The following is a 16,215-nucleotide window of genomic DNA, read 5'->3' on the forward strand; positions in this document are numbered from 1 at the left end:
CCTTACACACCATCCCACCAAAAACTTCTCCCCTTTCCCTTCCTGAAATTTCCCCAGTACCAACTGATTGAAGAAGCAGATCTGATTTTCTCCCCCCAGCACCTGGCCTCCTCTTAGTCGATGTGGAAAAGCTTTTGCTTTTGCAAAAACCCAGGCCCCTGATATGTCTATGTGCTCTGAGCAGCCAGCCTGGGTGATTTCATCTTGGTGCCCCTGGGAGTTTTAAGCCTTGAGGTGACACACTGTGGAAAGTCCCAGTGGTAGGATGAAGGTTTACTCTGAAAGGGGACAGGAGAACAGAGAACCAGCGGGACACCAAGACCACAGGCTTTTCCTCAGAACAGTTTTAGAAAAGAAAAAAAAACCATAAGAATGTTGGGCATCTGGGAATTGATTTCTGTAATATTGCCTGTGTCCATTTTGGGAACAGCTAGGGTAGGGCATAATAGATACTAATGAAAGAAGAGGTAAGAACCCTTATTTGAAGTACATGATCTTTACATCCTTTGTGGGGAGGTGGTACCTGCACATAACACAGCTCAACTCTTTCTTCAGTCCCTCCCCCTCCTGTCTCTTGGCCCCCTTCCCATCTGACAAAGATCTACCTTCCCACGTCCTATTATCTATCTTTTATTTTGTTCTTTGTTTATAATTTGGGCTTGTATGAGAGAAACCATGTAATATTTAAGCTTGTGTGTCTGATTTATTTCACTTACTATTATGGTATCAAAGTACATCCATTTTCCTACGAATGACTCAAGCTTATCTTTATGGCAGAGTAGTACTCCATGGTGGACAAATACATGCTCTTTATCCATTCATCTATTGATGAATATAGAAGTCATTTCCAAAACTTAGCTATAATGAATCATGCTGCTATGGGCATGCATATGTCACTGTGATAGGACTTCTTTAACTCTTTTGGGAAGACACCTGGAAAAGGGATACTAGGTCAAATGACATTTCTAGTTTTAATTTTTTGCGGATTCTCCATACTGATTTCCAAAATGCTTGTACTTAACATTTGTTATTGTTTGCTTTCTTGATAGTGAATAGGCAGAAAAAGGGCTTGCTTCCAAAGCTGATACAGATCTAATGCTCTCAATCAAAACACCAACAGGATTCTTCACAGAACTGGAAAAAAAATCCTAAAATTCATATGGAACCAAAAAGACCCAGAGTAGCAAAAGCAACCTTGGGCAACAACAGCAAAGCAGGTGACCTCACAGTCCTAGACTTGAAGTTGTACAGTACTGCAACACTATAGCGATGAGGGCAGTGTGGTACTGACACAAAAGCAAACCCGAGGATCAGTGGAACAGAATGGAGAGTGCACAGCTACAAGGACATTCAAGTGTTTGATCTTTGACTATGGGACCAAAAAATACACTGGAGGGATGACAGTCTCTTTAATAACTGATGTGTGGCAGCTGGCTATCCACAAGCAGAAGATTGCATCTAGATACCTCTCAGCCAGCATGTACCAAATTAAAATCAACACGGGTGAAGGAACTAAATGTTAAGACAGAAACACTTAACCTGCCTGAGGATAAACTAGGCAAAACTTTTGCAGTCCCAGGTACAGGCAAGGCCTTTCTGAGCAGAACTCTGGTTGCACAGGAAATAGTATCAAGAATTAATGAGCGGGCTCACATTAAATTAAAAAGCTTCTGCACAGCAAAGGAAACAACAAATACATTGAAAAGTACCTAGAGAATAGGAGAATAATTCTACCAGCTATTCTTCAGACAGGAGACTCATATCTAGATAGAGAACTATTTGAAAGATGGGACAGAGGATGGGAGGAAGGGTAGGAAGGGCAGGCGTGTGAAGTAAGACAGTACCAGTCAAGCTGGGCAACCAGAGAGGGCAACCACTATAAAGCGCTAATCCAGCTTTGACTGGGTCTAGCCTCTGTTACAAGCCCAGCACTAACCCGCAGCACAGGATTTGGAAGCACATGCTTTTGTCTCGGGCACAGAAGTCTAAACCAAAATAAGTTACTAATGAATTTTTTGGCTTGGAGACACTGTATGGAATGGGGTTTAAGGATCAAGAAAGGAACTCAGATTAAGATTAGAAAGAGAGGGCTGGGGAGATAGTTTGGCCATCTAAGCACCTGTCTGGCAGGCACAAGGACCCGGGTTTGATTCCTGGTACTGCATGCCATGCTGGCTCCAGGACCCTGGGTGCGCCGGGCATGCTGTGCCAGCCCTGAAACCAGGCATGGTGGTGCACACTTGTAATCCCAGCGCTGGGGATGCTCAGACTGGAGGATCACAAGGAGTCAGAGCTTCATAGTGAGATTCAGTACCAAATGAATAAATAGATGAAAATTAAAAAAACATATCAGAAAGACTTGCAGAAAGAGGTCAATATTACAAGATCCAGTACAATTTAGAAGAAGGCAAGAGGACTTAAAATCAAGAGACAGAGTTTGCCTTGTTGCCCCTGGTTCATGCCATTAGCACTGATTTAGCCAAAGGGATTGGTTATGCTTATTAAATTAGAATGTCCTTCGAGCAGGAATAGTGCAGTTTGGTTCTGTTTTGACTGGAGTATTCACTCCTGCATTTTCAAAACTTCTAAGGGTCTTACAACACGTGTGAACATTTTCAGTGTCCTACGGAAACAGTTATTTCTCTAATTAGTTTATTCATTTGCAAATTGACAGATAGGGCTGTCTTAATTCAGGGAAAAGTTTGCTGTCCAACTTAACATGGTTACTGATGTAATTAAGAACCACTTTTGTTAGGAGGTGGAAAATCAATTAAACTAACGGTTAGAAACATTCTTTGAATGCGATGTGGAGTAAAACAACAAAATTAATTTTTAATGTTTTGCTTGAATTGCAAGCTCGTGAAGCTGCATTGTTACCTTATTTTCAACACATAATTGTAAAGATGAAGGAAATATTTGTAAATTGTCCGTACTTTTCATAGCATAGCCTTTAACTCTATTTACTGAAATGAAGTCATTCACCTGCCTATTTATAGAAAATCTTCCTCACTGGGGGTCTCAAGCATACCGTGTGTCTCATCATTCACATCACCCTTGAGAAAGCAAGGCAAGTGTTACAGTCACCAAAGTGTAGGATCGTCTTGAGCGTGTGATATCTACTTAAATTTAGAGTCGAAGAAGTCATCGAGGAGTCAGAGCTTTGCGTTCTTAAATATGGTAATGCACTCCTGCTCGGGTAGTAGCCCCATCAGATAATCCTAGTGTTGATGCACAGAAGAAGTAGATGGGAGAGGGTTTCTTCTTTTGGCTTTGACTTTCCTTATTTTAACAGGTTCTTCTTTCCCTCCACAAATACGACTCATCAGCAAACGCCACCTAAAGGGCACTTCCTTTGTGACTCCGCAGCTGTCATTGTTACGCGTTCATCAAGCCCCAAGTGCTCGGCTGTGTATTTCTGGAAAGCATTTTATCTGCTTTAGCTGCCCAGACCGAGCTGCTTCAGCTGTACAAATACAGTACCACAATTATTTGTTTTTGCGTCCTAATGAACGGTTGGGGGCGGTGGCTCTAGGAATAGTATGCAAAGCAGTCCCGGAGCTTTTCTCCCTGCAATTAAGTGGGAGGCACTGGGGGCGCCGGCGACCCCCGCGGAAGGTGAGTTTGCTCTCCTCCTGCCCGCCAGGGCTTATCTCAGCCAGCTCCGCGCTTGCGGGTAGTGGGCTGGGTGGGGAGGGGAGGCGGGGTGAGCCGGCGACCAGAGCCAGGGAGGAGGTGCTCCTGAGGAGAGGGCAGAGTTAGGGCGCGGTCCTCTGCCCCGGGGAGTGCGAGGCCAGCTTCAGAGGCTCTGCGGTCCTCTGCACTTTGGATTGATAGTTGAGTTCGAGTCTTTAAAGGAAGTTCGAGGGGCCGGGGAAGTAGCTCAGTAGAGTAAGTGCTTGCCTGGCAAGCAGAAGGGCCTGAGTTCAGTCCCCGGTTCCATAAAAATAAAGGAAGTTTGCATAGGACAGCTGAATAGAGGCTGGCAGATCACCCTGTGACCACCCCTCTCCTTTGGGCACCCGAGATTTCCAGCCCCTCTGGAGATCTGAGCTCACCTGGCAAATATTCCTCTGCTGGGAATGGGAATATGGTATCAAATAACAAAAAATAACCAGCCAACCAGCCTGCCAGCCAGCCATCTAGCAAGTCAGCCAACCAGTCAACCCACCAACCAAAGGAACAAACACAGGAAAGGGTAGGACAAAAACTCTGGGAAAAGAAAAAGCCCTTTCTGAACAAGGGGTCCTACACCACCTTTTTTACTGGTCTCTGCAAATTAGGGCACAGGGCTTGACTCTGGGCACTGAGATGCCACCAAAGCCTACTGATGACATCATCATCATCATGCCCACTGTAAAGCAAGGTCACTCACACCCAGAATGCTCGAGCTAACAGCCAATGGTGTCTGTAGCCACAGGAAGGGGCAATGGTGAAATCACAGGGATGTCTGAGGCAAAAAGCCGTGAACTGAAAAAGAACCAGAAGCATTCAGCAAAGGGTGGAAGAGGAAGGCTTCATTTTTCAAAGAATTTGAATGCCGGGGGTGCCTGGCCCAGCTCCATTTCAATGCATAATACCATGACCTTGGCGGGTCACAGTGGAGCTCATCTGGGTGCAATCTCTCTCAGTCTGACGGTTTCCTTTCCCCCATCTTTACAGTCACTATAGGTTATTATAGAATTATGATTTTAACAAATCATTTTAAAATTGAAATTTAAGATTTCAATTCTAAAAACTGAAATCCTTCGGTAGTAACTTTTTTGTCCTGCTTGCTTACAATGCATTTTTTCCTTTATTGCTATCAGCCATGACTGGGCCATGCCTGTGGAGCCTCCCTGAAAGGCTCAATTTCTAAAAGTGACTTCCATAAAGGACTAGAAGAAAATGTAAGGGAATGTATTTATGCTCTTAAAGTTGAGGGGGTCATCTATATGTTAATACCTGTAAGTTTTTAATGAGGAATAAACTTTTCCTAATAGAAGTTGGAAAAATTATTTCAAACATTATATGTATCAATATATAGAGAAAACAAATAATAGAAAATTTATAAACTGTTAGAAAACAAAGGCTATTTTTGAAAATTAAATAATAGTTAATGGAGTTCAACTGTTATTAATCAATAAAAATAGACATTTGAATATTTATTTATTTATTATTTGAGACAGGGTCCTGCTTTGCAGTTCAGGCTGGCCTTGGACTCACTGCATAGCCCAGACTGGCCTCAGGCTGGTGGCAGGCTTCCTGCCTCAGCCATGCCAGTGCTGGGATCATAGGTAGGTTCTCCTCAGACATTTGAATTGTTTTCTTTTATTCACCAACAATCTTTTGTCAGTATTGGCATAGGTGTGGGAGGAACAGTGGCCCCCACTGGCTGACCCGAAGCCTGCTGGAGGGCACCTGGACATCAGTTATTAGGATTATGAAAAAGTGAAGTGTTTGATTAGCATTTACTTAAGGATATTCATCCTGAAAGAGTAGACGATATAGACATGCCTGTGCTTATAAGAATAATGGTCGTTACTTATCGTAGTGAAAGTTGCTAATGGTCTAAATGTTCAGTTATAGGGCATTGCTTAAATATATACATACTTGAAACATATAAATACTATAATAAGTAAATGAATATTTAATACATGTGTATATAAACTCAGGGCCTCTCATCTGGTTGGCATGTACTTTATTATTGATCTGCAGCTCCATCCTCTATATTGTATTTTTAAGTGAGAGACAGTGTGTGTAATTCAGAAAAGCAACACACGGCAGTAATCTAGTGCATGAAAGCAGGAGCCCATGGAATCAATGGCTTTCCCCCTCTTTAGCTCCATGCTTTGAAAGCTGTGCAGCTGTAAGCTACTAACATGTGAGTGTGCCAAGGAACATAGCTACAGCGATGGGAGGCAAAGCTGGGGGCCCAAGGACAGCTGGGCCCAGAGCCAATGTTCTTGGCCACTGAGGCTGTGTTGAACAGAAGTAAAAATGGGGAGAGAGGGAGAGAGGGAGAGAAGAAGAGAGAGGGAGATAAGGAGGGAAAGGGAGACAAAGAGCGAAAGGAAGGAGGAGGGGGAGGGGAGGGGGAAGGGTAAAGGGGCAGTTCAACCTGACGGTTGAGGTCAAATGAATGAATGAATGAACAAATAGTACTAGAAACTGAGTTCTTGGGAAGAAGGAGGGGGAGAGGGAGAGGGGGGGAGAGGAAGGGAGGGGGAGGGGGAAAGGAGAAGGGCAGGGAGAGGAGCAGGAGGAAGGGGGGAGAGAGAGAGACAGAGACAGAGACAGAAACAGGATACAGAGACAGAGACACAGAGAGACAGACAGAGAGACAAAGAGACAAAGAGACAGAGAGACAGAGAGACAGAGACAGAGACAGAGACCAACCAACCAAACCCAAACATGGAGCAGAGCAGAGTACTGAATCCACTGTTGGAACTTTTCCCAAGGTGCGATTTTAGTTCATCTTTGGCACTGAAGTCCCTAGCTCCACACCTGTTGCCTAGTGGACATTTACAAATGAATGATCCAACAGCTCACAGGATGGCACGGAGTGGAAAAGTTTCTTAATAATGGGCCCACTAGCTGGAGGCTTAGATTTGGAATTTAGAAAAAGAAAGCAAAGAGCAGAGCAGACCCCGTCTGGGAGAGGAGCCCCCTGTGGAATATGGCAGAGAAGGGGTCTGCTCCTTTCAGTCTTGTGACCTCTTCTCTTTAAGGCTTTTTGAACTACTTATTAGTGGTTCCTGGGTCTCTAATTAGAGTCCCAAGTATTTCCTTCTGTTTCCTAAAGGGCGGAGAACTGGCCCAGTTGTCACCAAAGGCTGTCCCCCTTCTAATCAGCCAGATGGCAGCTGCAGGAAGCGGCTGGCTAGAGCAGCAATCACAATGCAGCGGCGCTGACAGCAAGGTCTTCAGCTGCGCCAGCCTGTGCCGGGAGCGCCTTTATTTTATTATTATTAGTACATGTTTGCTGTACATGTTGATTACATTCCTCATGCGGACTAGGTGCACGAATAGAACACACCTTAATTCTTTTTATTCCACTTCGTCTCCATTCCCTTCTTCCTCCCCAGTTAATTCCCTCTCATTTAACAAATATCTTTCTTCCTATTTCCTATTGTCTAGCTTTTCTTTTTGCTCTTTAAATTATTTATTTATTTAGGTACCAGGAATCAAACACAGGACCTTGCGCTTGCCAGGCAGGCGCTGTGCCACTGAGCTATATCCCAGGGCCTTTAAATTGTTCATATTTTGGGTTTCTCATATAGAGAAACTGTGTGGTATTTAAGCTTGTGTATCTGAGTTGTGTCACTTAACATGCTAGTGTCAAGCTGCAACCATTTTCCTACAAACAATTTAAATTTATCCTTTGTTTCTGAACCTGGGGTAGCAGTAGGTTTTTTTTTTTTTTTAATATTTTAGTACAGGGTCTATAGCATCTTACTATGTAGATTAGACTCGAGGTGATTCTCCTGTTTTCAGCCTCCCAAGAGCTGGGATTACAGGTGCAGGCCACCACGCCCAGTCTCAATCACTATTCAATGTGCCCTGAAGGCAGGGCTGGCATGGCATGCTGGGGATCGAACCCTGGCTGCTGCATCTGCCTAAGCAGGTGCTTTAATCCACTGAACTATTTGGCCAGCCCAGTAGTAGTTTTTGATCAGTTGGACTTTCTATATTAGTTAGGGACAATTCAACAACTTAACACTACAGCTATTTGATCGATGTATTAAGTCAAAATAGAAAGCCGCTTTAAGAAGTTCTAGATGAGAAAGTCCTCAGAAAGCCCTTCAAGAAGTCTTTGCAACTTATAATTCATCACTGCTCTTGAGCATCTCAAAATTTTACAGGCTTTATAAATGGCTCAAGGTATATGTGGCATTTATGTTTGTGTATTTTTAATATGCAATAGGGCAGAACAAATGCACCTGACTTGTTAGGGTCACTCTATAACCTTCATGATCTGTAAGGGAAAGGAGACCAGGGTGCGCATCTGCCAATGGAGACTTTCCTTTGACAAGACAGACTTAAAGGTTAACGCTGGCCTCCTCTAGCAAGAGCACTGCTCTGTTCAGAGTGTTAATAGAGAGGAAACAGAGTTTGATGACAATGCTGCTGAGCCCTGTGGGAAGTTGGCAAACAGACTGTGCTGCTTCTGTATACTCAAGCTGTAGACCCTGTCCCTGGGCCTCTTATTGGGACAGGAACAATGTCCAACCATCCTTAATTGCTGAAAGACATACACCTGCCACTTAATTTCCATGCTGTCACCCGTGAATTAGACCTACTATTGGAGAGCAAGGCCATTTGTTCATTCAGTTCTCTTTCTGTTTGTTCATCCACCCACACACCGACTCATCCACTCTAAAGGCTGAGGGTGGGCATTTAAAACTGAATACAATGGGCTGTGCCTGTTGGTACAGATATTCCCCCTTGCCAAGTGTGAAATGACATGGTTTATGGTTAAATGGATTATATTTTCCCATTAAAACAACATTATAATTGAGAGCTTGCATCTGCTCACATTTTCAGGAAAAATTACAAACAGGACCAACGTATTTAGCAAATCCAACAATGTAAGTAAAACCCACAAAACTGAAAGTAGGATGTGAAATAAACTGTAAGCAAGCTATAAAATAAAATAAACTAGGAGTAGAAGTATATTCCAAGACATGGAATTTTAGGGATGACAAGAATTTTGACACTCTTTTCTTTACCCCATGACCAAGAACAAAGTTCAAAGAGAAGCAAGAACTTGCTTAGTGCCCATACATACCTCAGAAGAGCTAAGTGACAGCCTTGTTCTCTAGGGTTCTGAGGTTCCTATCTCTTTTCTGATACCATATTTCTTCCACCAGAAAAATTCTAGCACATCTGCCTGTCTTTCTGTCTGGCTTTCTGTTTGCCTGTCATCTATCTATCTGTCTACCTACCTATCTATCCATCCATCCATCCATCATCTATTTTTCTGATGAAGGGAACTTCTCTTTCCCTCTTTGAGTCTGCTGAAATACACAGATAATAGAGTAACAGAAAAAGACATACAAGTGCGCTATGTGTGCTACCTGCCTAGCGGCTTCTAGGAAAGTTAGCTCTGAAACTTGTTGAAATCTGAAAGATTAAATGTCTGCTTCAGGATAGAAGGAAGCAGAGGATGTAGCCAGTGTTAGAGGAAGGGAAAATGGTTTTTTAGGGGGTGTGAATAGGTCTAATGGACAGACAATAGCCTGGGGTGAGGCACGCCTGGGCTTTGGGCCTCTTGTCAACACTCATCTTCCATCCTGCTGCCACTCTTCTGGAAGAGCTGGACTTTAGGTAGATGGGGACTCTAGAAAAAGCCCCTCTCATACTTTTTGGTGGAAAGAGGGACAACAGATGGTGCGCATACAAGAGAAGGCCCAGGAGACCTTGGTTCTGAGGCTGTTATTTTAGTTTGAAGTGCTAAGCATGCCACCCTTTGAAGTACTGCCTCTTGAGCTCCACCATTATCTATTACACCTCTTAAGAGACCACGAAACACTGTAAAATGTGCACAGAACCTGAAGAGCAAGGTGCAGTTGTAGTTCACGTTTCTAAACTTATAACTGGGGGCCTGCTGGTTAGCTCAGTTGCTTATGCCAACGTAGTCAGGCATACCTCAGTTTGATCCCCAGCTCCACATGCCTTTCCAGAGCCGCCCTTAAGGCAGCCTGAGCAGCCAATTAAATAAATAAATAAATAAATAAATAAATAAATAAATAAATAAATGTATAGTTATCCAAAATAAATGTGATCAGAGTAACTAGTTTAACAACTGTTTGCTCTATCAAGAGCTAGTACAATATGGAAAGAAAAATGTAGAAGTCTGCTTCTCTTAATAAAACTGCTCAGGAACATCTAAGCCAGGAAGTAAGTGGCCTCCATGGTCGGCTGACCCACATCCACCCAGTCCTCCTTCTTTCTCACTAAACCCAACTCTGGGTTCCTTCCCCTCCATCTCCCTGAGCAGTGTCTGCGTCCACTGATTGAGCTATTACACCTTTTTGCTCAGGATCAGGGCTAGAAGAGGGACAGGACATAGGTCAGGTCACAGGGCCAGGACAGGGTCAGAGGGGAAGTGTGTGGCAGCCTAGGGGGAGTGTCTGATGGAGAACTTCCCCTTTGCGGTTCCTTTTCTGAGAATGAGATTGGCACTGCTGGCTACTGAGCTCCCAGTGAAGCCGGTCTATGTTTATTAAGGCCATTGATTGATTTTCCTTGTTTATAGCCAAAAATGAAAACATGAGGGCCGGCCAGAGAGTTCAGTGGACTAAAGCGCCTGCGTATGCAGGCGCAGGGACCAGGGTTCAGCCTGCTTGATCCCCAGGCCTGCCGTTCCACCCCTGCCCCCGGGGCCCGCGGAGAAGGTGAATGAAACTGGGCGTGGTGTCGCGCGCCTGCAATCCCAGCGCTTGGGAGGCTGAAAACTGGAGGATCACTATGAGTCTGATCTTAATAGTGAGACTTTGTAGACTCTGTACTAAACACACACACACACACACACACACACACACACACACACACACACACTTCATGAGGGCCAATACACCCTTGCCTTCCTCTTCAGTGCGTTCTTATGAGCTCCGTTATGCACAGTTTCTCTGCTTTGCACGGATGATGTCACCGCCAGGGTGAATTCAGAATCTCTCCCCAGGGACGCTTAAGCGTACAACAGAATTTCTCTTAGCACCACTCCCTAAAGCCTTTTTAGACTTTTTCTAACGCCCATTGTGAAAATTTGATGGCACACGTATACTATATACATTTTTATTGTATATGTATGTATATTAAACATATATAAAATAACAAATATATTATATTAAATAGAATAAACATATTATTAAGTATATCATGTATTATATTAAATGTACTAAATACATGTTATTAAATATATATCATTGAATATATAAATATATATTATCAAATAATATTATATTAAATATACTATATATTATTAAATATATATTATATTAAATGTACTAAATATATATTATTAAACATATTATCTATTAAACACATATATAATATTCCAAATAACAATTTTTGTCTTCTTGGAGCCCATGCTGTTGCCACTGAGAGCAGCTTAAGGGAAGAGATAGAAGCTGGCCTCTTAATGACATGTGTTAGGTGAAGGACAGTCCCAGGGGCGCCTACTCATGTACAGAAAGTTAGGACATCACAGGTTCTTTTACAAAATGAGCCACTGAGACAGGCAAACACTTACAAGCCCTACCTTATTGGGTTTCAATCTTTCCTTGTTCCTTCTCGCTCCTGCATGTTGATGTCTTCACACAATCTCAGTGGAGGGTGGATCCTCTGTAAGAAGACCACAGAGGTGTGCGTGCGACCGCAAGGGCGTGCAGGGGGGAGGCTCTGGCCAGAAGCCTTGGTGTTGTGGCAAACTATCTTATTTTCTGTCATGTTGAAAATGTCTCTCTCATCTTTCTCATCTTTGCTACCATTTTGGTAAAGCCAGCACCACCCCTGATGTGGGCAATAGTTTCTCTTGTCTTACATATTTATGGAAAACCCATGATATCAGGTGCTGCCTATTATAATCTCAGGCAGCACAATTACTCTGTGAGCTAGAGATTAACAGCTTCATTTCATACATGAGGAAATGGAGGCTCAAGAGTTTTAGTGGCCTGCCCGAAGCTAGACACTAGGAAAGTACAGATATAAGGGCTGGCGAGATAGCTCAGCAGACTAAGTGTCTGCTTTGGCAAGAGCAGGGACCAGGGTTCGATCCCTGGTCCCACATGCTATGCAAGCCATGTCCCTGGGTGAGCTGAGCTGATGACTAAGTCCGGATGTGGTGGCGCATGCCTATAATCCCAGTGCTGGGGAGGCTGAAAACAGGAGGATCACTATGAGTCTGAGCTGCATAGTGAGACCTTGTATCAAATACCTGAGTGAAAAAAAAAGGAATGAACAAATACAGCTGGTACCTGAACCCAGGCATGCAACTCACATCTGTGCCCCTCCTCCAAGGTCTTATAATTGAAGTATTTGGAAAATTTATAAAAGTGATAATTGAATAATTTGCTTTAAAGAAAAGGCAAGGAGATAGGTTAGGTTAGTATTCTCTCCTCTTTATTCTTACTTTCTTAACATATTTTCCCATCTTCTATAGGTAATGATTGACATAGTAATAGATTTTTTTTTCCAGATCTTATTCTAGGTAGTCTGCAATCTTTATCTATTTGTGACCCCTGCATCACAAGGCCTGGACCCCACTGTCCTGTCTAGATGACACTGCCTTATCTCCCTTAGGCCCCAGGCAGCAGTGTCTTGTATGTGGCCAAGCACCTCTATCTGGTAACTGGTTGCTTGCAAATCCTTCTCATCAAGTGGGCTAGTTACGTGCAGATGATTCTAAGAAAGGGCAGCAGCCTGAGGGACATTTCCATACTGGGACAGCATCACCACCATACACAGAACCAATCAGAAAAGTACCATTTTGGACCAATGAGAAACTGGCTAGTTTCAATCCTTCATTGGAATCTGGTGCTGTTCCTAGCCAATTAGAAGATGTACTTTTCAAGTCTTCATTTGCAGTTGAGCACAACCAATCCAAGGACAGTTTCTGATCCTTCACTTACATGCAATAGGAAGCCAAACAAGTTTTTTGATAGGACAGTTCATGCATGGCCTGACACCCAGTGAGTGTTTGATGGGACAACTTCCCAATGCCTTCTTTGCATGAAAGAGAGATAACCCAGGAATTCTGGATCCAAAAGGCCCTTCCCCTCATCCTCCACCATCCACCTTTTCACTGGCCTGGAGTCACTGTGCAGCACAGACTTCTTTTCTGCTTTCCATCACTGTACACTTCCCTTGCCTTTTCTGTTTCTCATCCAGTTCTTTGTTCATGACACTAAGAACATGGAGAGAAGTCTCCTGGGACTCTCCATAATATTTCTATGCTCTGCTTTTTACCATACAGCAAACACTTAATATGTTCCATTTTTGTGTAGGTTTCTATCTCTTCTTGTTGTAATAATTAATTTTTATCACCTCTCTACTACAGCATTGAGGTCTTTTTCTATTTTTAAGTTAACAGTGGCTCTTTTGGCAGCTGGCTAGGAAAGGTATTTAGGTAAATACACTGGCTTCTTGGTTCCCAAATCCTATTTGTCCTGTGATTCTGGTTATAAACTGAATTGGATGGGAACCAAACCAAGTTTCCCCATGAAGTCAACACTAAACCTACCCATTGAATTTGATTCAGTCCTCTTCCAACTTGGTTTGTAATCAGAGTCATAGACTCAAGCCAGTGAACTGATATACCACTGTTATGAGTTTGTGCTGCTTAATTAGCTTAACGTAGTTTTTTTCTATTACTAATTTAGCACTTTCTTTTTTAGCTTCTTTTCAGTTAGTAGGGCTTGTGAATGGGTGAAAAGGAAAATAAGTTGTGTTCAGGTCGGCAGGCTTCCTGAATCATCCTGGGAAGATTTCTCAAGACCAGATATACATGCTGACTGTTGTTTCCATTCATTGGTTCTCTAAGCCATGGGCCCTGCAGTAGGACACTCGAAAGCAAAAAGACTCATTTATGAAGCAGGAAGCAGATGTTGCTGACCTGTGTGGATGTAGGCACACAGAGCTTGGAATCAGGGAGTGGGGGGTGGGGGAGCAAGGGTGGGAAGCCCAGGCTGTGGACCCCAGAGCCGTTACCCAGCCTAGGTCCTATTTTGGTGGAGATTATGCATAGCACCCAACACAGGGCCGCAGTGCTGCCCTCATCTTCAGAGATACAAATCAGACTTGGGGGCTTCCTGGCAGCATTTAGCAAACCTAGAGATAAAGACAGCTCGTTCCACTTTGGCTTTTTGAGACACTTGACCAGAGGTCAAATTGTTTGCAGCAGATGTGAGAATGGTTCAGCGGACTGCTGCTTAAAGCCCCTTTTCAGTAGGTGACAAGAAATGAGAAGGTACAGACAGTCCTGAAGGTGCAGGTGGCTGGAGAGGTGACTTAAGGAGGTCTCAGAAGTTGCCCCCTTCCCTCTGTGGTCTGCAGTCACAAATACGGCCCCCTCCATCACCACTGCAGGGATACGAGCCATTTGGTCAGGGCTTGTCCAGAACGCATGTGGCTACTGATGATGGGGAGAATGGAGCCGGGAAGGCATGTGGGTAGCCCTTCTGTTAAGCCTGCTCTCTCCATCAATTTTCTCTGCCTTAGGACTCCTGATGAGAAAACCAGCTGATACTTCTGAAGTCCTGTCCAGGATATCGGAAGGGATTTGGGGAATGGAGAGTGTTAGAATCAGAATGGTTGAATGCTGGCTTTGGGAAGAACTTCAGAAATCTCATCAAACAAACTTTGTTGTATAAAAAAGAAAAAGAAAGTCAGGGGGTTGACTCCTGTTCTGTGTCCCACAGCCGGTAATGGGACAAGCGGCCACACGGGGGCAGCACTATCTCCCAGCTCCTTGGCTGTAATTAACCCAGTAGGTGCTTTTGCCTTAAGCGCAGCAGAACCCTCACCCCACCCGCTCCACCTCCAGGACTTTCAGAAACAAGACATTCTTTGGGGGAACGAGAGTGATCCACAGTACCGGTTACAAGGAGCTGTCTTAAAGTTTCTCTTTCTTAAGTTAATGGCTTGCAAACAGCGTGGTCAGGCATTAGGCAGCACCTTTCCATCTTTTCCTAATGACCAGTGTTTAAATCTAGCTCAGCAGGTTTGTGAATCCAGTGGCTGTGCGGCTGTGCGACAGGCTCAGTGGGGACAAGCGAGGTGATGAGAAGCGTTAATCAAATCAGACTGGCTTGGATGTGGAAATGAGCAGGTGCTCTGGGAGACGTCCCAGACAGGCTCTGCGGTGCCCCTTATCTGACCAGAGCTGATGAGCTGGCCCCCTGCCACAGCAGGACCAGAGCAGGGAAGGACCTGGAGAGCAGGAGTGACGGGGACATATGGAAGGGAAAGGGAACATTTGCAGAGGAAAAGATGATGTCTTGCTGCATTTAAATAGTGAAAGGGGTGTTGTGGAGAAGAGAGATTGTCAGCCTGGCTGAATGCTGACTGTAGAAAGGACCTCAGAAACCCCACCAAAGAAGCTTCGCCTTATGGAAAAAGAAAACAAAGGTCAGGAGGGTGAAACTTGCTCAGGGTCACGCAGTTGGGTGAACTATATTCAGTTATGTTTGCCAGTGGGATTGCAAATGGCAGGGTAGGTGGGGTGATGAATGAGGGGGTGGCCTCCTGCCTCAGCCTCCCTAGTAGCTAGAAGGACAGACTTGTCTTAATTCAGACAAACCCCGATCTGCCTGAAATCAGAACCTGAGAAGACAGCTCTCTAAAATGTAATCTGCCTCCAACAGAGAGCCTTTGGTTTTCATGGGTCCTGGGACAGAGTAGACCCCCATAAATCCGTGTTCACTCAGCAAATGTGTGGACAGATAGCACAGGTGTGTGCTGAGTCTGGAGAGGCATTAGGTGGCAGGCAGAGGCCTCAAGCCTAGGAAGCCCTAAGCCCAGGTCACTGGTTCAAAGCATGTTCTCAAGGCGCCAGCCTGAGTTCCTGTTGCCAAGCAGGCTCTGGTCTCATCTCAGAGGACAGTCCAGGTCTGAGAAGAATGGGAAGGCAAGAGGCTCGTCACCCACATTAGTCCACTTCCAACCAGAGCAGCTCCCTTTTCTCACCTGAATGTCCTAAAGAGTCTCAACTGTTGCTACAATTAGAGCACAAGGAAGTAAAACAACAACAATAAAGAACCAAAATAAAGCAACACAAAACACCAAAAACAAGGTAAGCAATACAAAACACTCCAACCCTTCAGCAGTTGTATGAAGAAATGAGGATCCGGGGAAGCAAATGACTAGACTGAGGCCAGCACGCCGCATCTTACCCAGCACACTCTGCAGCACCCTGAGAAGCTAGACTTGAAGCTATTGGAAAGGACCATGACTGCAGGAGCACTGCAGAGAGCAGCTGCGGGACCGGCCTGACCTACATCTAGATGCTTGTAAATGCTGAGCATTGCCCTCTAGAAGAACATCTGGCCAGCTCTCGTCATAAAGAAGAGGTCATTTGGAGGCAAATGTTTAGAAGTAGCCGGAATTGGCCAGTCTGAGTTTTAAAAGGGTTTTAGGGTATAGTGTAGTAAAGATATTGCTCTAGCTAATCCAAGTTAAGTAATCAGTTTAAACCCTACAGGTAGATTAACATTGTGACACATCAAATGAGTGCAA

This window comes from Octodon degus, unplaced genomic scaffold (genome assembly GCF_000260255.1).
Source record: "Octodon degus isolate 3935 unplaced genomic scaffold, OctDeg1.0 scaffold00024, whole genome shotgun sequence".
Lineage (NCBI taxonomy): Eukaryota > Metazoa > Chordata > Mammalia > Rodentia > Octodontidae > Octodon > Octodon degus.